This window comes from Mauremys mutica, chromosome 2 (genome assembly GCF_020497125.1).
Source record: "Mauremys mutica isolate MM-2020 ecotype Southern chromosome 2, ASM2049712v1, whole genome shotgun sequence".
NCBI classification, from domain to species: Eukaryota; Metazoa; Chordata; order Testudines; family Geoemydidae; genus Mauremys; species Mauremys mutica.
This window is the reverse complement of record NC_059073.1, coordinates 216,825,889-216,848,182: the sequence shown is the minus strand read 5'-3', so window position 1 is coordinate 216,848,182 and position 22,294 is coordinate 216,825,889. Positions and strand designations below refer to the sequence as shown.

The following is a 22,294-nucleotide window of genomic DNA, read 5'->3' as shown; positions in this document are numbered from 1 at the left end:
CGCACGGCCCTCCTCATTCCCTCTACCCCTACCTGAGCTTCGTCTTCCTGGGCGTGAGCGGGAAGCCTGCTTGCTTCTCAGCCCTCCCAGGCTTCCCACGCGAAGAGCTCGTTCGCGGGAAGCAGGGGCGGGAGGAGAAGCAGGGCGGAGCATTCATGGGAGGAGGTGGAGGCGGAGCTGAGGTAAGCTGGGGCCGCAGCAGCGAGCACTTGTTAAATTTAAATGCCCTTTTAGAACAAATTGTCCCAGGCGGGACAACCGGTTCTAACAGGGCGTCTAAATTTAACAACCTGTTCACGCGAACCGATGCGAACCGGCTGCAGCTCACCACTGCCTCCGTCTCTTCCTATCCCTGGCCTGACTCTTTTTGCAGGCTCCCACAGCTGGCTGCTCCAGTTTGATGAGTCTTCCTCCTGAGGGGATGTAGTAACTTAAAAGTAAAAAAGGCTTCCAGCCTGCCAGACCTATTACCACAACATTGAAACTGTTAAAGAGCCATTAAAGTGGTAATGAAGCCATTTAACAGGCATTTGCCAACCCCAGGTATATACTGTCAGTTTCCGAAATTACTGACAAAAACAGTTGTGCATTTCTATAATATTTACTCAGAACATGTTAGTCTATAGGAGCTGGTGAAGATTATAAAATCACATCTCTAAAATATCCTTGCATAGATTTTTAGATGCACAATCTGAGTATTCATCTTTAGCCTTAAATGCTTGCATCTTCAGAAATATAGTTTTTAAAATAAATCCTTCAAAAGACCACCCTTATCTAAAATACTTATCTTAATTTTAATTACTATAGTATAAAAAACTTGCTTCCAAAGTCTTCCTGTCCTTTCTGTCCATCCCTTTCTCCCTTCACCCCCTGTTGAAGAGAGCCCTTAAAGGGACAACACTCTTTTCCTTCCAGATAGCTGGGCAAAGGAGTTTCCCTTTCTTTACTTCTGACTATTTGATGAACGAGTTTTAAGAGAACCCTCTAGCAAAATCCGTACCTTAGTAAACTATAAACTCCTTTGTTTTGCCTTAAATCTTTGGAAACATATTTTTTTAAAGTTGGTGAAATTTCATAAATATGTCTATTGTTATGGAGATCACACAAAGTAAATTAGTGTTCCCTTTTTCTAAAAGCAATGAACATTGTTACAAACACACTAATCCTCTGTGACTGATTAATTTAAAATAATGTCTTTATTTCAGTGAGATAAATATGTAGTAATCTGGAATGAGTACAGGCTTAAGAGTACATTTAAAATATAAAATCAGTTTAGAAATACTGATTAAGAAAATGTAAAACAGAGAAGCGCTGCATCATGTATTCAGTAATATTTAATGTTGTATTCAGCAAGACAGCTGGCTTGACCTTACTACAAAGTTTTTGCAAATAAATCTCTGACAAACTTCAGGGTATATCAAAAAACCTGGGCATCAATCCTGGAAAGACACATAAAAGCAGACCAATGGTCCTCTGCTTGTACCTCTACAGGGCCGGCTCCAGGCACCAGCTCAGCAAGCAGGTGCTTGGGGCAGCCAAGGGGAAGGGGCGGCACGTCGGGCACTTCGGTGGGTCCCTTGGTCCCTCTCGGAGGGAAGGACCTGCCGCCGAATTGCCGCCAAAGAAGAAAGCGGCATGGTGGAGCTGCTGTCAATCGCGATCGCTATCACGGCTTTTTTTTTTTTTCCCTCCCGCTGCTTAGGGCAGCAAAAGCTCTGGAGCCGCCCTGGGTACAATGGTCTGCGGCCTGCACACCAATCTGTACCATTGAGGTCCAAGGTAAAATACATTTGTTTAAATATACTTTCAACAATGTCTTTAAATGTCTATTTTCACAATGTTATTACTTTATATATACTAACAATTGATATGGCACTTTTTAAAGAGATGATTTTTTCATATTCATCCACTTTTAATCATTTAGTCAAACAGTAAAGGTGTGAATGATAACACTGGATGTATTTATTAGTATGTTTGCAAAGAGATAGTCAAGTTCACACAGAGCTATAGATGGGGGCTATTTTACAATACAAGTCAGATGTGACCATAACACGTTTCAGTGACCACTGCTGAACAATAGGTAGTCAAAAAAACAACAATATTTTCAAAACAAAAGATATGTAGGATTTAAAGCACTGTGAAGTTCTCTTTGAAGCTTTAGAAAGGTTTACATTTCACAAATCTCAGTTAAGATAAAAAAGGAAACTTGTTTTTAAAACGAAACTGGTTCATAAAACTGTCCAACTTTTCCTGCACAAACATATTTATATTGTTAGTGCCTGATCCAAGCCCACTGAAGCCAGTGGAAAGACTCTCATTGACTTCAGTGGGCTTTGGATCAGGCCTTAAAGTTTTAGGACCCAAACCTGCACAGAGCTGGGCACTACTAACCTCCACTGAACTCTTACATTCCTATATCTGTTTGAAAATGTAAGCAGAGCGCATCTGTCCAGACAGTGTCCTTTGGAAGGATTTTCCTACACTGCACTGTCCCACAGTTTGGACTATGGGGATATGAATACCAGTATGCAACAACATGCTGCAATGTAATTCCTCTGTGAGGATGCTGCGGGTGTGAACTAAAAAGTTCCCGGTTCACATTATCAGGACTACATTAACACAAATTAAGAACTTTTTAGTTTGCATGTGCAGCACCCACAGAGGAGAATTACAGTGCAGTATTGTAGTCACACCCTTGCAGTCCAAACTGTGGGTTGTCACTGTAGTAGACATAACCTAAGATGCATATGATGGAGTTTTCAATACTTGTAATTTGAAATCAGGATATTATCTATTAATTGTTGAACACCAAGCACCTACAATTTGTTTGTCTGATCCTACTCCCATCAAAGTCAAGGCAAGAAGGAGTGGGCCTAAGTAAAGACCAATCCTGCAAGAGGAGAAGCACCCTTAATTCCCACTCAAGTCAATTTTACTTGAGAGAACTCTGTAAATCTTACAAGGATCTCTGCAGCTCACAGGATCAGGCTCCTGGATGATACATTCATTCAGGTAGGAAATGTGTGGCATCTATGTTCTGTAAAGAAATAATGAATACACAGAGATAACAGAAAAAATACTTAATCCGCTAGAAGAATTAAATTCGCTATCAAATACACCTTACAAAGAATGCTGTCTTACAAGGAGCCATCTGCGTTCACTTACAAAGAGATTATTTTTTTGAACGTTAGCTTTCAATACAGTAGAATCTCAGTGTTATGAGCTGACCAGTCAACCGCACACCTCATTTCGAACTGGAAGTATGCAATCAGGCAGCAGCAGAAACAGAAAAAAACAACCAACCAACCACAACAACAAAACAAAACAAAAAAAAACCCCCAAACAGTACAGTTCTATGTAAAACATCAATTACTAAAATATAAAGGGAAAGCAGCATTTTTCTTCTGCATAGTAAAGTTTCAAAGCTGTTTTAAGTCAACGTTTAGTTGTAAACTTTTGAAAGAACAACCATAATGTTTTGTTCAGAGTTACGAACATTTCAGAGTTATGAAAAACCTCCATTCCCGAGGTGTTCATAATTCTGAGGTTCTACTGTACTGTGGTAATGAGTGCTACAGAAATATTTCTCCCACCTCTTTAAAAAGCAACCAACAAAACAAAAACAAAACCTTCCCCTTGAAAAACCCAATTATGTCTCAATCTAGCGCTTTGCACTAGATTTACATGGACTCTATCTTACTTGAGCACTTCAATCTCCTCTGTGGTGTCTCTCTGACCTTGAGATTCACTAGCTTGCACTGCTCTGATTGTCTGTGACTTATCATTCAAGGAAAAATCAGGTCCCATTGGAAAGAACATTCTGACTGGCTGATTTTGTTTAGCTGCAGTTTGTTTGTCTTTCTGAGATTACTTTGACATAGATTCTTTCAGTGCCTCCGCTCTAAAACAAATATTTTGTGTTTGTTTACAGCAACAACAAATGTATGGTTTAATTATTTATTTGCTTGTTCATGACTCCATATAATTAACATCAGATGGAGAGACGTAAACAAAACATCTATTTTGCTCTTGCTAAGGAAGTCACTTCATGTACATACGAAATGCACACTCAGGAAGTTCCTGATGCCAGTATCTCTCTCTACTTTCTACCGTAGTAAGAATGGCAAAAATACACCAAAAGTAATTAGCATATAAAACAATTTAGGAACAATTCATTTTCAAGTTTCTGTTGCTTTTAAAATTATGCTAGTTGGAGGATTTATGTGAGAATGTACGTATGTTTTGGAACCCAAACAGAATACTCAAAATCCATTAGGATGTTCACTATTCATGTGGATATGAAGAGATTTCATTTATCATGTTGAGATGGACAAGGGTATTGAAATAATATCTTCCAGAACTCAGCACACTACAGACCATATTTTAATCTCAGCTACATTGTTGATTTATGTGGAGTTACTCTGGATTTATACCTGTGTAACTGAGATTGGAATCTAGCCCACTAAATCTACTATATATACACAGATATATATACAGAGTAAACTAAAGAGTTCAATTTTCTCCTGTATCAAAGCTCCACTCAGAGCAGGGGAGGGCTTGGCTCAGTGCTGGATCGACCCCAGCATTAATTAGAGTAGCCAAGGGGCTGCTATAATTTATGCTGCTGGGGACACAGTGTCAGCAGAGAACTGACATTATGAAACTCCATTCTACTCTTAGCCTGTCCTTTCGCTACCGCAGCATATCACCATACCCCTGGAGCAGTAGACACAGGAACTGCTTCTGTCAGCTTTATGCCAGTGGGGAGTTCTCCTCCAAAAGGAGAACTCTTCATGGGCCATTTCAAGCCAGAATCCATCCTCTTTGTGCTACCTGAGCAACACAAAATGGACAGAGTGGACCAGAGAATCCCTCTCAAAGTATGCATTGTAACCCGATACCAATGATTTGCATGAGTATTTTGTAAGTACTCACCTATCCAGTGCTTGTCTAGCCAGCTGTTTGAGTTTTGATTGAAGGATTGCATCTGAAGTTTCATGAGCCTTAAGAGAAAAAATAACATAGCAGGAATTGTAAACCTTACTGTCAATCTAATTCCAGATGTACAAGTCACACTTCCAAATATCCGCTAGTTATTTTTCCCCTGTAGATTTTAACCTCAGTTTTGCCATAAGTCTTGCACTTGGGGAAAAATTATTTTAATGCAACCTACCTATGACTTTCCAGTGGCATGATGATTTAAACCCTGGTCATCTGATATAAATTACAATATAAAAGAAATATAGTAACGCAATGATATTTTATTAAGTATTCTAAGTTATTGTGATGAAAGAGAAGCAAATTTTGTCTCAGGTAGACAGCAAAGCAAGAGAAAAAAATGGTTTGGGGAAAATACCATTTGACACAGATGCAGTTTAATTGTGAATTCACCCCCATTCTTTGATATGGCCAAGTAAATTTTGCTGAACGCTTACAACTAGGGTCAGCTTTTCTGCCGTTGGTTTCCAAGTTGCATCCACAATATTGGCACATGCAATGTGTAAATGTGCCTTTATGGGCAAAGCTGCCTGTTTTACAGGTGGTGAGTGCAGGTGCAATCAAGTGTAAGTGAGGCTCCATCGTCTGGGAAAACTTAGGCCCTGATCCTGCAATTGGATCTGGACTTGGTAGATGTCAGTGGGCCAACCTATGTAGCCCTCAGTGAGAGCAGCAGTATTTCACACTGTTAAGAAAAAACATTTCTGTGAACTTTGACTTAACAGCATTTTAAACCCTTCTGGTAGATGAACCCATTTTGATAGCTTTCAAACACAGAAATGGATACTCATGCAAACATTTTTACTGTAGTGTGAAATATGTCCTGTAGTGAGGTAATATGGAGGGTCCACCAAAGATAACTGCACTGCCTTAACCCAGCAAAGGGGCTTAGCCCAGACCGGCTGCTTTGTGAGGACCTCTTCACTACCTGGGCATCACAATAATGTGTCCTACAGGGTCTGGATAGGCTTGGACATATGGGGAATGTGCATATAGGTCTGGGTGGGGATGGGCCATGGAATCATAGAAGATTAGGTTGGAAGAGACCTCAGGAGGTCATCTAGTCCAACCCCCTGCTCAAAGCAGGACCAACACCAACTAAATCATCCCAGCCAAGGCTTTGTCAAGCCGAGCCTTAAAAACTTCTGAGGATGGAGATTCCACCACCTCCCTAGGTAACCCTTTCCAGTGCTTCACCACCCTCCTAGTGAAATAGTGTTTCCTAATATCCAACCTAGACCTCCCCCACTGCAACTTGAGACCATTGCTTCTTGTTCTGTCATCTGCCACCACTGAGAACAGCCTAGCTCCACCCTCTCTGGAATCTCCCTTCAGGTAATTGAAGGCTGCTATCAAATCCCCCCTCATTCTTCTCTTCTGCAGACTTAATAACCCTAGTTCCCTCAGCCTCTCCTTGTAAGTCATGTGCTCCAGCCCCCTAATCATTATCTTTGCCCTCTGCTGGATTCTCCCCAATTTGTCCAAATCCCTTCTGTAGCAGGGGGACCAAAACTGGATGCAATACTCCAGATGTGGCCTCACCAGTGTCGAATAAAGGGGAATAATCACTTCCCTCGATCTGCTGGCAATGCTCCTACTAACACATCCCAATATGCCATTGGTCTTCTTGGAAACAAGGGCACACTGCTGACTCATATCCAGCTTCTCATCCACTGTAATCCCTAGGTCCTTTTCTGCAGAACTGGTGCTTAGCCAGTCGGTCCCCAGCCTGTAGAAGTGCATGGAATTTTTTCCTTCCTAAGTGCAGAACTATGCACTTGTCCTTGTTGAACCTCAGCAGATTTCTTTTGGCCCAATCCTCTAATTTGTCTAGGCCACTCTGGACCCTATCCCTACCCTCCACCATATCTACCTCTCCCCACAGTTTAGTGTCATCTACAAACTTGCTGAGGGTGCAATTAATCCCATCATCCAGATCATTAATAAAGATGATGAACAAAACTGGCCCCAAGAGCGACCCTTGGATCCAAATCCCTCAGCACCCTTGGATGCATTAGTTACCGCATTGATACCGGTTGCCATCTAGACATCGAGCCGTTAATCACTACCCAATGAGCCTAACAATCTAGCCAGCTTTCTATCCACCTTATAGTCCATTCATCCAATCCATACTTTTTTAACTTGCTGGCAAGAATACTGTGGGAGACTGTATCAAAAGCTTTGATAAAGTCAAGATATATCACATCCATCACTTTCACCATATCCACAGAGCTAGTTATCTCATCATAGAAGGCAATCAGGTTGGTCAGGCATTACTTGCCCTTGGTGAATTCATGTTGACTGTTCCTGATCACCTTCCTCTCCTCCAAGTGCTTCAAAATGAATTCCTTGAGCACCTGCTCCATGATTTTGCTGGGGATTGAAGTGACACTGACTGGTCTGTAGTTCCCTGGGTTCTCTTTTTTCCCTTTTTAAAATATGGGCACTATATTTGCCTTTTTTCCAATCGTATAGGACCTCCCCTGATCACCATGAATTTTCAAAGATAACTATCATAAACAGATAGTTAAGGCTTAATGACTCTTTTACCTGTAAAGGGTTAAGAAGTTCACCTAGCCTAACTGACACCTGACCAGAGGAACCAATGGGGGAACAGGATGTTTCAAAAGGAAGGAGGGAAGTTCCCTTTGTCTTGGTCAGTTTCAGCCGGAATGGAAAAAAATCAAGGAACCAGCCTCTTATCAAAGTAGTAAGTTTTAGAAAAGAATACATAGATTTATGTTTATTTTCTTTTGTGACTTTTTCTTTGTGCAATTAGAGGAATAATCAAATTGGGAATTCTTTTGTGTACTAAGTTTTGCCCAGGGGAACATCCTCTGTGTTTTGAATCTGTTGTCTGTGAGAGTAGCTGGTATGCTAATCTCTCCCAGAGGTTTTTTTCTTTTACCTTTCTTTTCTTTAATTAAAAGTCTTATTTTTAAGAACCTGATTGATTTTTCCTTGTGTTAAGATCCAAGGGGATTGGATCTGGACTCACCAGGAATTGGCGAGGGAAAAAAAGGGGGATGGTTAAATTCTCCTTGTGTTAAGATCCAAGGGGTTGGATCAGTGTTCATCAGGAAATTGGTGAGGAAGTGTCTCAAGACTACCCAGGGAAGGGAGTTAGTACTTGGGAATGGTGGTAGCAAAACCAGATCTAAGCTGGTAATACAGCTTAGGAGTTCACATGCAGGTCCTCATATCTGTACTCTAAGGTTCAAAGTGGGGGTGAAACCTATAACATGGCCAATGGCTCTGCAATCACATCAGCCAAATCCCTCAGCACCCTTGGATGCATTAGATCTGGACCCATGGACTTATGCACATCCAACTTTTCTAAATAGTCCTTAACCTGTTCTTTCACCATTGAGGGATGCTCACCTACTCCCATACTGTGTTGCCAAGTGCAGCCGTCTGGGAGCTGCCCTTGTCTGTGAATATGTGACTACAAAGATCCAACATTCCTGACACACCACATGGGGTGAAAAGAGGTAAGAGCTTTTCTGTTAGCCTATGTACTGTAGGAGCACCCCCAGAGGAGATGTGTTGAAGCCCCACAGTCTGTCCACAGAAGGGTGATGTTATAGATAACGAGGACCAAAATATTGCACTTGAATATAGGACTTGGAATAATAGTAAACTACCCTGTTTTGTAGGTTCTTTCTTCAGTGTGTTGCGGGTCATGGATAACATTAACCTACTGGATTAGAGAACTGCCTTCAAGTTCCAACATGATGCTTAGGAAGCCCTACAAAACATACCTGCCCCTGGAAATTTCCACTACATGCATCCGACGAAGTGGGTATTCACCCATGAAAGCTCATGCTCCAAAACGTCTGTTAGTCTATAAGGTGCCACAAGACTCTTTCCTGCTTTTACAGATCCAGACTAACACGGCTACCTCTCTGATACTTGACTACAAAACATGGTATTTCATCAAAATGCCATTTGCTGTATTGTCATGTAATGTTCTTGTATTGACCCTCCCATCATAGCAGATAACAAAGAAGTTGGCATATAATTGAGTTCTTTCCCATGTATCCAGCCTGCTTCTCTTATCTGACATATTGACTGCCAGGGAGAAGCAAAGTATATTTTATTTAAAAAAGAGAACACCTTTCAAGCAACAAGTAAACTATCACAGGTTCTCATTGTATAGCCCCACTCTTAACTGTTGTCTTCCAGGACCAGCAAGACATCACGTATCTAAAACACTTGCTCCTCTTACCAATACCAATTTGTCCACTCATCCAAGAGCACCTTCATTGCTCCACTAATAAAACTATGGAGATCAACAATGGCCAAAGCAAGGAAAGTGTCAACAACTAACCAAGCAGTCTTGAAGACAACTTTTAATAAAAGTATCATAATGTCCTTACTCAAAAGATCTATCTCACCACCCCCGATAATCCCACCCTGAATTCTCACTTACTTTTCAGGAATGTTGGATTTTTTTTGTAACAGGTGCTCAAATCACTGATTTGTGTCTAGTAACTTCATTTTAACAAGGACTCTTTTGTATGGGATTTTCTGACTATAAGGCGCGTTGGTTTCCTTGGTCTCACTTCCCCTTTTCTATCCTTTCAAGAGGGGTGCAAGTGTGTGCGTGTGTAATTCACTGAGCCCCCCTTGTGGGCCAATCATGTAATCTCAACACTGGTATGCTGTCTTTAAAGCTCCTGGCTAAGATGTCAATGTACTGTATGTACATAACTCAATAGTTCTTATTACTTGTCAGTTCCTTTGAGGCAGTATTATTAAACCCCAAACTTTCAATGCCACTGCATGTGCGCATATGCGTCTACTGCTCATGGTCAATCAGAAGAACATGTATATTCTTTTATCAGTGCTGAAAATGTCTCCGTGAATGAAGTGAATGGTATAGTCAAACCCTGCCATAACGCGCCCCGCCATAATGCAAAATCGCATATAACGCGATCGCAGGTTGGCTCCCCTTTAAGGTACAGTATGATACTGTACCAATGGTCCCCAACACCATGGCAGGGGAGAGAAGCTGCAGCCCCACACCTGCTGGGGACAGAGAATTCCGAGGCGGCTAGCGCCGGTGCTCTCTGTCCCCAGTAGGCGGGGAGCCGCGGCTCCTCTTGAAGCGGGAGAGAAGCCGGGCCCTGCACCTGCCGGGGACCGAGAACTCCGGGGCTGCAGGCACCGGTGCTCTCTGTCCCCGGCAGGCTGGGAGCCGTGGTTCCTCTTGAAGCCGGAGAGAAGCCGAGGCCTTGCACCTGCCGGGGACAGAGAGCACCGGCACCCGCAGCCCTGGAGTTCTCTGTCCCCAGCAGGCGGGGAGCCACAGCTCCTCTCCCCTGCTGGCCACTAGGCACCAGGGGCACTAGGCGGTGCACCTCAATGCACCGCTTTGGGGACCACCTGACTGATTTGAAACCCCGCTATACCGCAACCCCGCATTTAGCGCAATGGGATTTTTTGGACCCCAAAGGTCGCGTTATAGCGGGGTTTCACTGTACTTGTAACCAAACTTCTTAAACTTTGATTTTTATGGAGGGTTTTCACCTTAGTGACAAGAATGATCTTCTACTGAGGGGGGAATCTTCTGCTCTGGACCATGGTATTAAGGAATTACGTTAAGCAGTGCTAGGTAACAAAACTACCACAAGATGGCAGTGTTTCAGAAGTTTAGGTTCGAAGTGCTCTGAATCAGCAGCAACCGTTTTCTATAACCCAGGACCTGGTTAAATCGAGTGCTTGGCAGACCATTACTGGCAATTCTCCAAACTCTTTATGTAACCCTTCTTCCAGGTGGAGTGGGTGGCAACCAGGGCTGGGTTTAATATCTAGGGCAGTGATTGGCAACCTTTGGCCTGCGGCCCGCCAGGGTAAGCACCCTGGTGGGCTGGGCCGGTTTGTTTACCTGCTGCATCCACTGGTTTGGCGGATCCTGGCTCCCACTGGCCGCTTCAGGCAAATGGGGGCTGCGGGAAGCGGCGCGGGCCGAGGGATGTGCGGGGGTAGGAGGGTGAGGGCACCTTGCTTGCCCTGCCAGCTGGTTTAAGGGTCTTTCAGTGAGGGTATGACGGAGTCCGTATTCTGTTGCCCTCAGCGCAGGAGAAGTGCAATGTACTGCTGAGCCCAGAGAGGGTGCAGACAGGATATTGCTGTGCCAGGGTGCCTCTGATTGACTGATCAGCAAAAGACTGAGCATGATGTTGCTGGATATCTGTTTAGGTTTTGTAGAGCCTGGGATGGGATGTTTGACTTGCACATGCATCTAGGACAGTTTTGAGATCTCAAGACTGGGAAAATTAAGGCATCCACAGGATCTGATGCAAGATATAAGGCTCTGTTATAGAGGTCCACAAAAATAAATCTGTTAACTTTCCTCTAGGTCTCAGTGAGTATTGTCTTGTCTTTCAGTTCCTTGGGATGGTTCCTTGAAACGGTGCCTCAGGCTCACCTCTCGCTTACGGTATGGTACATCTGCTATCTGGGCATTCAGGAAACACCCTCCTTCAAAGTTGGATATAGGGGCTGGTGCCTGTGGCTTAGTGGTCAGTCTCTGTCCGGTAGAAGGGATATTGGCATTCTTAGTCACACTTAATTCCTCTGGATCAGTATACACTGTAAATACTGAAGAGACATCACATTGCCCTCTGGAGGGAGGCAATGCTTTACATATCTCAACTGTCTCCAGAGGAATGAATATCAGTTATGTTTTCATAATGATTTTGAGCCAGAAGGAAGACATAGGGCCTTCATGGGAAATGGGGGATAAACTATATGGGAAGGTGGTGATGAAATGCAGGGAACCGTGCATTTAGGGTTACCAGATAGCAACTGTGAAAAAACGGGACAAGGGGTGGGGAGTAATAGGCACCTATATAAGAAAAAGTCCCCAAAAATGGGACTGTTCCTTTAAAAACGCGACATCTGGTCACCCTACTTGCATTAGGCCCATGGGGGAGAAGAGGAATTGAGCAACTTTATTTATTTGGTGGGTGAGAAATTTAGGTTATGGAGGAAAACACTGCTTCCTTCCTGCCTCTTGAGCATGAGAATAAGAGTTACTAAATTTACATTGTACTACTGGATAATGGTGTTGAAGCTTGCTAGAATAGTATTCACCTCTATGTGCAAACTGGCTAGAAATGGAGAACACTCACATTAATTTCCCTTCTAGGGCTCCCAGTTTCCAAGTTAAGTGGAAAACCTACATTGAAGAAGTGCAGCCTTTTTCAAGCATACCCCTGAACATTGGGATTTTCATTAAAAAGAAATAGGTGGTTCAACCCAGACCAGTAACGTGTTGTCACTGCCTGCCCTGCAACTCTGTGTCCCTCAGAAGCTATGGTGCTGTGGCTCACAGCCCTGACACCAACAGCCCGCCTACAAGCATGTAGATCAGAGCCTGGCTTTCACGGCCCATTTATGTTTCACAGTGTGGTCTCAATGCCCTCCTTAGGGTATGTCTACTCTACGCGATTACTCCGATTTTACAGAATTCAATTTTTGGCAACAGAGTGTATAAAGTCAAGTGCATGCGGCCACACTAAGCACATTAATTCAGTAGTGTGCGTCCATGTACCTAGGCTAGCGTCGACTTCCGGAGTGTTGCACTGTGGGTAGCTATCTCATAGCTATCCCATAGTTCCCGCAGTCTCCCCCGACCATTGGAATTCTGGGTTGAGATCCCAATGCCTGATGGGGCAGAAAACATTGTCGCTGGTGGTTCTGGGTACAGTCTCCCGCCTCCCTCCATGAAAGCAACGTCAGACAACCGTTTTGTGTATTTTTTCCTGGGTGAACTGTGCAGATGCCATACCATGGCAAGCATGGTGCCCGCTCAGCTCAAGACAGCAGTCATAAACGTTGTAAACACCTCAGCAATCACTGAGCTGCTGCTACCAAAGGTAGTGACTCTGGGAAATGTGCAGGTCAGAGAGGATAACTTTGCTGCAATGGGATTCCCTAACTGTGGTGGGGCGATAGATGGAACCCATATCCCTATCTTGGCACCGGAGCACCAGGGCAGCCAGTACATAAACCGCAAGGGGTACTTTTCAATGGTGCTGCAAGCACTGGTGGATCACAAGGGACGTTTCACCAACATCAGCGTGGGATGGCCAGGAAGGGTGCATGACGCTCGCGTCTTCGGGAACACTAACCTGTTTAAACGGCTGCAGCAAGAGATTTATTTCCCAGACCAGAAAATAACCGTTGGGGATGTTGACATGCCTATAGTTATCCTTGGAGACCCAGCCTACCCCTTAATGCCATGGTTCATGAAGCCGTACACAGGCAGCCTGGACAGTAGTCAAGAGCTCTTCAACTATAGGCTGAGCAAGTGCAGAATGGTGGTAGAACAGGCCTGCACAACATGCGGCCCGTGGGCTGCATGCGGCCCGTGTGGGCTCACTGTGCGGCCCGCAGGGGGTGAGTAGGTAAGCAGCAGGTGAGGGAGCGGGGCTGAAGAGGCGGCCGGGCAATGGCGGGGGGTGAGGAGGCGAGCCAGGGGGGTGGGAGGCTGAGGAGACGAGCGGGCAGGCATTGGTGAGCTGGCGGTGGGGGAGGGGGGCCTGAGGAGGCGAGTGGGCGGGCAGTGGCAGGGGGGTGAGTAGGCATGAAAGCAACGTCAGACAACCGTGTTGTGTATTTTTTCCTGGGTGAACTGTGCAGATGCCATACCATGGCAAGCATGGAGCCCGCTCAGCTCAAGACAGCAGTCATAAACGTTGTAAACACCTTACGCATTATCGTGCAGTTTATGCTGAACCAGAACCTGAAAAACCAGGTGAGGAGGAGGTGGCGACAGCAGCAGGGGGATGATGAGAGTGATGAGGACATGGACACAGAATTCTCTCAAACCGCAGGCCCTGGCGCTTTGGAGATCATGGTGTTAATGGGGCAGGTTCTAGCTGTGGAATGCAGATTCTGGGCCCGGGAAACAAGCACAGACTGGTGGGACTGCATAGTGTTGCAGGTGTGGGACAATTCCCAGTGGCTGCGTAACTTTTGCATGCGTAAGGGCACTTTCATGGAACTTTATGTCTTGCTTTCCCCTGCCCTCAAGCGCCAGAATACCAAGATGAGAGCAGCCCTCACAGTTGAGAAGCAAGTGGCGATAGCCCTCTGGAAGCTTGCAACGCCAGATAGCTACTGGTCAGTCGGGAATCAATTTGGAATGGGCCAATCTACTATGGGGGCTGCTGTGATGCAAGTAGCCAAAGCAATCATTAAGCTGCTGCTACCAAAGGTAGTGACTCTGGGAAATGCGCAGGTCAGAGTGGATGACTTTGCTGCAATGGGATTCCCTAACTGTGATGGGGCGATAGATGGAGCCATATCCCTATCTTGGCACCGGAGCACCAGGGCAGCCAGTACATAAACCGCAAGGGGTATTTTTCAATGGTGCTGCAAGCACTGGTGGATCACAAGGGACGTTTCACCAGCATCAGTGTGGGATGGCCAGGAAGTGTGCATGACGCTCGCGTCTTCAGGAACAGTAACCTGTTTAAACGGCTGCAGGAAGAGATTTACTTCCCAGACCAGAAAATAACCATTGGGGATGTTGACATGCCTATAGTTATCCTTGGAGACCCAGCCTACCCCTTGATGCCATGGCTCATGAAGCCGTACACAGGCAGCCTGGACCGTAGTCAGGACCTGTTCAGCTATAGGCTGAGCAAGTGCAGAATGGTGGTAGAACAGGCCTGCACAACATGCGGCCCGGGGGCTGCATGCGGCCCGTGTGGGCTCACTGTGCGGCCCGTGGGGGGTGAGTAGGTGGGCTCACTGTGCGGCCTGCGGGGGGTGAGTAGGTAAGCAGCAGGTGAGGGAGGGGGGATGAAGAGGCGGCCGGGCAGTGGCGGGGGGTGAGGAGGCGAGCCAGGGGGTGGGGGGCTGAGGAGGCGAGCGGGCAGGCAGTGGTGAGCCGGTGGTGGGGGAGGGGGGGCTGAGGAGGCGAGTGGGCGGGCAGTGGCAGGGGGGTGAGTAGGCAAGCCGAGGGGGAGGGATGGGAGGCTGAGGAGGCAAGCAAGGAGTCAGTGGCTGCCCTGTTCTACTGATCTGGTCTGGCTCCCATCCCCTCTCCAAGGGTTGCAGCTGTCTGGAGGTGCTGCCTTCCACGCCTTCCTCAGTCACACCTCATTCATTCAATGGGGCAACTGATTACAAAGTTGGGGGAAGAGCTTATTCTACTTCTAGCAAAAAGACATTTTTCTTTTACCTTAATTATACTACCTCAGGGGCCCACTATAACATATTACCAAGGTTCAATGCTGCTGTTTCGGTGGGGCAGCGCTGGGGAAGGAAGGTTTGTTTCCACGGGGCAGGCAGTGCTGGGGGGGGGGAGTATTTCAGGGGGGCTTAGCGGTGCTGGGGGTGTTGTGTTTCAGGGGGGCTTGGCAGCTCTGGGGGCTGGGGTTCAGCGGGGCGGGGGGTTTGGCTCTCAGCTGTTTTCTTTGGAGTAATATGGCCCTCGCCGCTTTACGAGTTGTGCTGGCCTGTGGTAGAATGTGCATTTGGACGTTTAAAGGGTCACTGGTGCACATTACTGACTCGCTCAGACCTCAGTCAAACCAATATTCCCATTGTTATTGCTGCTTGCTGTGTGCTCCACAATCTCTGTGAGAGTAAGGGCGAGACATTTATGGCAGGGTGGGAGATTGAGGCAAATTGTCTGGCCACTGATTACACACAGCCAGACAGCAGGGCGATTAGAAGAGCACACGAGGAAGTGCTGTACATCAGAGAAGCTTTGAAAACCAGTTTCATGACTGGCCAGGCTACGGTGTGAAAGTTCTGTTTGTTTCTCCTTGATGAAAACCTGCCTCCTTGATTGACTCATTCCCTGTAAGCAACCCACCCTCCACCCTTCGATCATACCTTGCTTTCACAGGAAATAAAGATACTATCATTTAAAAATCATGTATTCTTTATGAAATGATTATAAACATAGGGAGAGAACTGACAAGGTAGCCTGGGTGGGGTTGGGGAGGAGGGAAGGAAAAGGCCACTTCAAAAGTTCAAAATAATGACAGTCTTTTGCTTAGGCTGTCTACTGGGGTGGAGTGGCAGGGTGCACGGAGCCTCCCCCCGCATTCTTGGGCATCTGGGTGAGGAGGCTATGAAACTTGGGGAGGGCGGTTATACAGGGGCTGCAGCAGCACTCTGGGATCCTGCTGCCATTCCTGAAGCTCTACCAGATGCTGGAGCATGTCCGTTTGATTACGCAGCGTTGCATCCTGCCTCCTCTGATCTTCCTGCCGCCACCTCTCATCTCGAGTGTCCCTCCTGTCCTCACGTTGGTCCCTCCTGTCCTAATGTTCATAGGTAGCTTTCCTGTACTTTGATACCGTGTCCTTCCACTCATTCAGATGAGCTCTTTCATTGCTGGTCGATTCCATGATCTCAGAGAACATTTCATCTCGCGTGCATTTTTTTCGCCGCCTTATCTGAGATAGCCTTTGGGACAGAGGAGGGAGGCTTGAAAAATTTGCAGCTGTGGCAGGGAAAAAAGCGAGAAAAGTATTTTAAAAGATACGTTTTACAGAACAATGCTTATACTCTTTCACGGTGAACAACATTATTCACATTGCATAGCACATGTGATTTCGGTACAAGGTCGCATTTTGCATCTTAATATTGAGTGCCTGCGGCTTTGGTGTTAGAGATCACAGACGCAGGGCCAAGCAACAGAATTTGGCTTGCATGTGGCTATGGTAAGCCATTATCTTTTGGCTTCTGCAAGCTTCATAAAAGCAGCCCCCTCCTTTCCCATACCTAGCAAAGCCCATTGAGTGCTGCAGTTTTCGTGTTAACGTGCAGCAGCAGAAACCAAACTAACCCCCGCCCCCATCCGAATTCTCTGGGATGATCACTTTACCCCTCCCCCCACTGCATGGTTGGTATCAAGGAAGATCCCTGCTAGCCAAACGTGAAAAACTCAGCGCCAATGCCCCCCCCCACCACTTGGCTAACTGCAGGGAAAGATTTATTTTCAGCCCAGTAGGAACGGCCACCTCTGTCCCCTTAATTAAATTCCCGTATTTTAACCAGGTTACCATGAATGATATCACTTTCCTGAGGATAACACAGCGAGATAAAGAACGGATGTTGCTTGAATGACCATACGCTGCCAGGCTTTGTCATGAAATGATACCAGATTACTTGCTACTAGCATGGCGTGGTTAAGTGTCCTACCATGGAGGACGGAATAAGGCGGCCCTGCCCAGAAACCTTCGGCAAAGGCTTTTGGAGTACCTCCAGGAGAGCTTGATGCAGATGTCCCTGGAGGATTTCCGCTCCATCCCCAGACACGTTAACAGACTTTTCCAGTAGCTGTACTGGCCGCGAATGCATCCCAAGACTTCAGGGCAAATTAATAATTAAAAACCGCTTGCTTTTAAACCATGTTTTATATTTACAAAAGTACACTCACCAGAGGTCCCTTCCATGGCTTTATGGTCTGAGATACCGCCTTGGGAGGTGTCATAAACAGATAGTTAAGGGTTAATGCCTCTTTTACCTGTAAAGGGTTAAGAAGTTCACCTATCCTAGCTGACACCTGACCAGAGGAACCAGTGGAGGAACAAGATGTTTCAAAAGGAAGGAGGGAAGTTTCCTTTGTTTAGTCAATTTCAGTTTCAGCCGGAGTGAAAAAGATCAAGAAATCAGTCTCTTACCAGAGTAGTAAGTTTTAGAAAGGGATAAATAGGTTTATGTTTATTTTCTTTGTAACTTGTCTTGGTGCCATTAAGGGAATTATCAAATTGGGTATTCTTGTGTGTATTAAGATTTTTGTCCAGGGGAACATCCTGTGTTTTTTATCTGTTGTCTGTGAGGTCAGCTGTATGCTGTCTCCCAGAGGTATTTTTTTCTTTTACCTTTCTTTTCTTTAATTAAAAACCTTCTTTTTAAGAACCTGATTGATTTTTCCTTGTTTTAAGATCCAAGGGGATTGGATCTGGACTCACCAGGAATTGGTGGCGGGAAAGGAGGGGGGATGGTTAAATTCTCCTTGTTTTAAGATCCAAGGGATTTGGATCAGTGTCCACCAGGGAATTGGTGGAGGAGTCTCTCAAGGCTACCCAGGGAGGGGAAGGTTTTGGGGGGAAAGGGAGTGATCCAGATACTCAGAAATTCTGGATGTGGCAGCGAGACCAGATCTAAGCTGGTAATTAAGCTTAGAAGTGTCCATGCAGGTCCCCACACCTGTACCCTAAAGTTCAGAGTGGGGTGGGGAGACCTGTGACAGGAGGGTACTTCAGTCAGGCTGATAAAAAGCTCCTGGCTGTTGGGGAGAACTGAGTGCTGTGTGCTCTCTGCAAGCTCGTCCTCCTCCTCCTCATCTTCCCCGTCTGCAAAATCCTCAGGCATGGCTGAGAGTACCCCCTCCTCGAAATCCACAGTCAGGGGTGGGGTATTGGTGGCTGCTCCCCCTAGAATTGCATGCAGCTCAGCGTAGAAGTGGCATGTCTACTGCTCTGCCCCAGACCTTCCGTTTGCTTCTTTGGTTTTCTGGTACGCTTGTCTGAGCTCCTTAACTTTCACGTGGCACTGATATGAGTCCCTATTGTGGCCTCTCTCCATCATGTCCTTGGAGATTTTTTCAAATGTTTTGGCATTTCGTCTTTTGGAACATAGTTCTGCTAGCACAGAATCTTCTCCCCATACAGCAATCAGATCCAGTACCTCCCATACGGTCCATGCTGGAGCTCTTTTTCGATTCTCAGACCGCATGGTTACCTGTGCTGATGAGCTCTGCGTGGTCACCTGTGCTGATGAGCTCGCCACGCTGGGAAAACAGGAAATGAAATTCAAAAGTTCGCAGGGCTTTTCCTGTCTACCTGGCCAGTGCATCCGAGTTCAGATTGCTGTCCAGAGTGGTCAGAATGGTGCACTGTGGGATAGCTCCCGGAGGTCAATACCGTTGAATTGTGTCCACACTAATCCTAATTCGAACTGGCAATGTCAATTTCGGTGCTACTCCCCTCATCGGGAGGAGTACAGAAATAGATTTTAAGAGCCCTTTATGTTGAAGTAAATGGCTTCGTTGTGTGGACAGGTGCAGGGTTAATTCGATTTAACGCTGCTAAATTCGACCTAAACTCATAGTGTAGACCAGGCCTTAGTCTTGAATTTCCCCCAATACATCAGCCTCTGTAGTGTCTAGCTCTTTCTCCTGGAACACTCTCAGAAGTTAATTGCTCCTTTTAAGAGTCCATACCCTTGTTGGGTTATGTCCATTTTGTATAATTTCAGGAACCCATATTGGTTCCCAAAATGGAGTTTGTGCCCATGTGACCCAGCTGATCACAATTTCCCTGCCTTTTATTTCTCCTCAGAAGTGGTAAATGACATCTTGATAGAACTGTTTTTTACCACCTTTTCCATGTGGTTTCCCAGAAGGGGTTTTCTGCTCCTTCTACAGGGTTTCCTGGGCAAGGTTAGATAAGTCTGCCCTGAGCAATGCTCAGGGACTGTCCATCTGAGTGGCATTAAGGGACTGTCACGGGTCTGATTGCACTTACCTACCCATCCTAGTGGTAGGGGGGGGGGGTAAGGTTTTCTTTTCACAGCTCTGCTTCCACTTGGATGTGCATTTACAATCATCTGCAAGGAGAACAGAAGGCAGGGAGCCACATCCGATTTACCATCATCCATCTCCAGCTGCTGTCCCCTGACGTACCACCTACTCTTCTTCAGACCCAGAGGAACATCAAGGGACTCCCTGGAGCTCCTCTCCTGGAGCTCCTCTCTTTCAACTAGCCAGAGGATTGAGGTCCCAGGCAACAATTGAAGGAGGTTTCTATTAAGGGGTTTACTTACCTGTTTATGGGGATTATTTTGGAGAATCACTGTATTGCATAATTATTACTGTTTACTCCCTCCTTTCCTTTGCCCTATCCATTGCACACCACTTCTTCAATACACTTTATTTGTTTTTCACCTTATCCCAGCTGACTCCTTGTTATTCAAGGTGGGAGGGACTCCCTATGGGAAAATTAAACCTACCAGTTGACAGATGCTGGACATCTAAGGAATCTAAGGAAACAGGAAGCATAGGCCCACATATATTTCTTTGCCTTTCTGTCCTTTCCTCTAACACCCTGCAGTTCATTAATTTAACTGGTGTTTGATAAACACCCTTATTTCAATCACAGCACTGAGTTGGTTTTATAGGAAAAGTAAAACCAGTTTATTAAACAAAGTCATAACTTGGAGAGATATCAAGTATAAGGAATAAAGACAAAGGGTTCCAAGCAAACAAAAGTAAAAATATTCTGCTAAGACTAAAACTGAACTTCAGCAAGTTACAGTTTTTATCTATGCAGGTTATTCACCTTATTCAACCCCATTGGCTGAAGGGCCTAGCAGTCTGTGATTTCAAGAGCTCTGACCTCTTGAGTCCTCCAAATGAAGGATAACTCACTTACATCACCCCAAAGTTCCTTGTCTCTGTTTTAAGAGCCAAGAAGGCTTCTTGCTGTTCTTCCCTTCTGTGGACTTGATCTCCCTGCTGACTCATATGAAAATGGAGCTTCCATTGTTTTGATTCCACACTGTTTAATATATATTGGAGACAGGTAAATAGCTTCCTTCCCTCCTGTCAGGGAGAGAACCTGTTTCTCCCAGTGTTTGGTCACTGACTTTAAAGCATAATCTCAGTGAGTACCTATAATTCCTCATATAGTGTTAATGCACACATTTCACAACAGCATTAATCACCAGAATGTCAGAGGGAGCACTATTAAAGAGAGTTTTTAGGTTGATAAAGGTGTGTATTTGGTTTCTAATTTAAATGCCATTACCTCACTCTTATCTTTACCCAGTCATCATTTTATTCTGAACTGTTCTCATTAACTCAGCAGGTGATTGTTGGTGGCTGAAATTGGAAAAGGAAAAAATGACTATAATGCTCAATGCTTCAACACCTCTTATTATCTCTAACCAGAGTTTTCTGTGTGTATCGGTTTTCTCAGGGCAGGAGGAAGGGACAGTGAAGCTTTGAGTTTATTCAGTAGTATCATTTTGAAACATTCAAGGCCAGATCCTGCCTTATGTTAAGGCTGGTAAAAAATGGACTTAAGGCTGCCCTAGATAGGTACCTGAGGATTCCCTTCTTTATGGGGAAATCTTCAACTGGCATTTCTGGGGTGACACTATGTCGCCCTCCTACCTTGGCACAAGGTACCAGCTCCAGCAATCTGCAGCTGGTGTAAAAGCCTATAGGGGGTTAAAAGCCAACGTAATTAAGTTCAACTCTGGGCTGCTCTGTGTTGCACTAGAGGCAGGAGTGAACTCCAGCAACCCTGGGGATTGTGGCTTAAAGCCACTTTTGCCTTCCCTATCCCCAGATGTACGGAGCAGACCGCCCAGCAGGGATGCCAGATAAAGGAGGATTTCAAACATGTTTTATAATTTTAAGCATATTTCCCAATAAGAAAAACTTGGCAACATAGATAATGGGGATGAGAGGTTGCCCATAAATCATGACAAAGCGCTGCATTCCTTGGAAAACATGTAAGAACAAAACAGGGCCAGATCATCCAGTTATGGGTATTTAAAAATCCCAGGAAGCCCTCAATGTTTTGTCTAATTTTTACCAATGTGTCTTGCTCTTTGACAGGCACCACCAAACAACAGTGGTTTTCCTCTAATTGTTTATCTAACATTATTATTTTGCACACACCAGCCACACCATCAGAGGCTCATTCACCTGCACATCTACTAATGTGATATATGCCATCATGTGCCAGCAATGCCCCTCTGCCATGTACATTGGCCAAATCGGACAGTTTCTACGTAAAAGAATAAATAGACACATATCAGACATCAGGAATGGTAACATACAAAAGCCAGTAGGAGAACACTTCAATCTCCCTGGACATTCAATAACAGATTTAAAAGTAGCCATTCTTCAACAAAAAAAAAAAGTCAAAGAGAAACTGCAAAATTACAATTAATTTGCAAACTTAATACCGTCAATTTGGGCTTGAATAGGGACTGGGAGTGGCTGGCTCACTACAAAAGCAATTTTCCTTCTCTTGGTATTGACACTTCCTCATCAGTTATTGGAAGGGGACCACATCCACCCGGACTGAATTGGCCTTCAACATTGGTACTCCACTTCTAAGATAACTCCCTTCTCTTCATGTGCCAATATATATTTATGCCTGCATCTGTAATTTTCACTCCATACATCTGAAGAAGTGCGTTTTTTACCCACGAAAGCTTATGCCCAAATAAATCTGTTAGTCTTTAAGATGCCACCAGACTCCTCGTTGTTTTTATTGACTAAGATTCCTAAAAGCAACTA

General features: G+C 45.2%; 1 long non-coding RNA gene across 1 annotated transcript; it reads right to left on the bottom strand.

Moving 5' to 3' along the window:
* Positions 1 to 2,397: 2,397 nt before the first annotated feature.
* On the bottom strand, positions 2,398 to 9,563 carry LOC123363618. The gene is made up of 3 exons (XR_006576830.1): positions 9,431 to 9,563; positions 4,936 to 5,003; positions 2,398 to 3,037 (listed from the first exon to the last, which is right to left on the bottom strand). It is a non-coding gene; the product is annotated as an uncharacterized LOC123363618 (long non-coding RNA).
* Between the last annotated feature and the right edge of the window lie 12,731 nt (positions 9,564 to 22,294).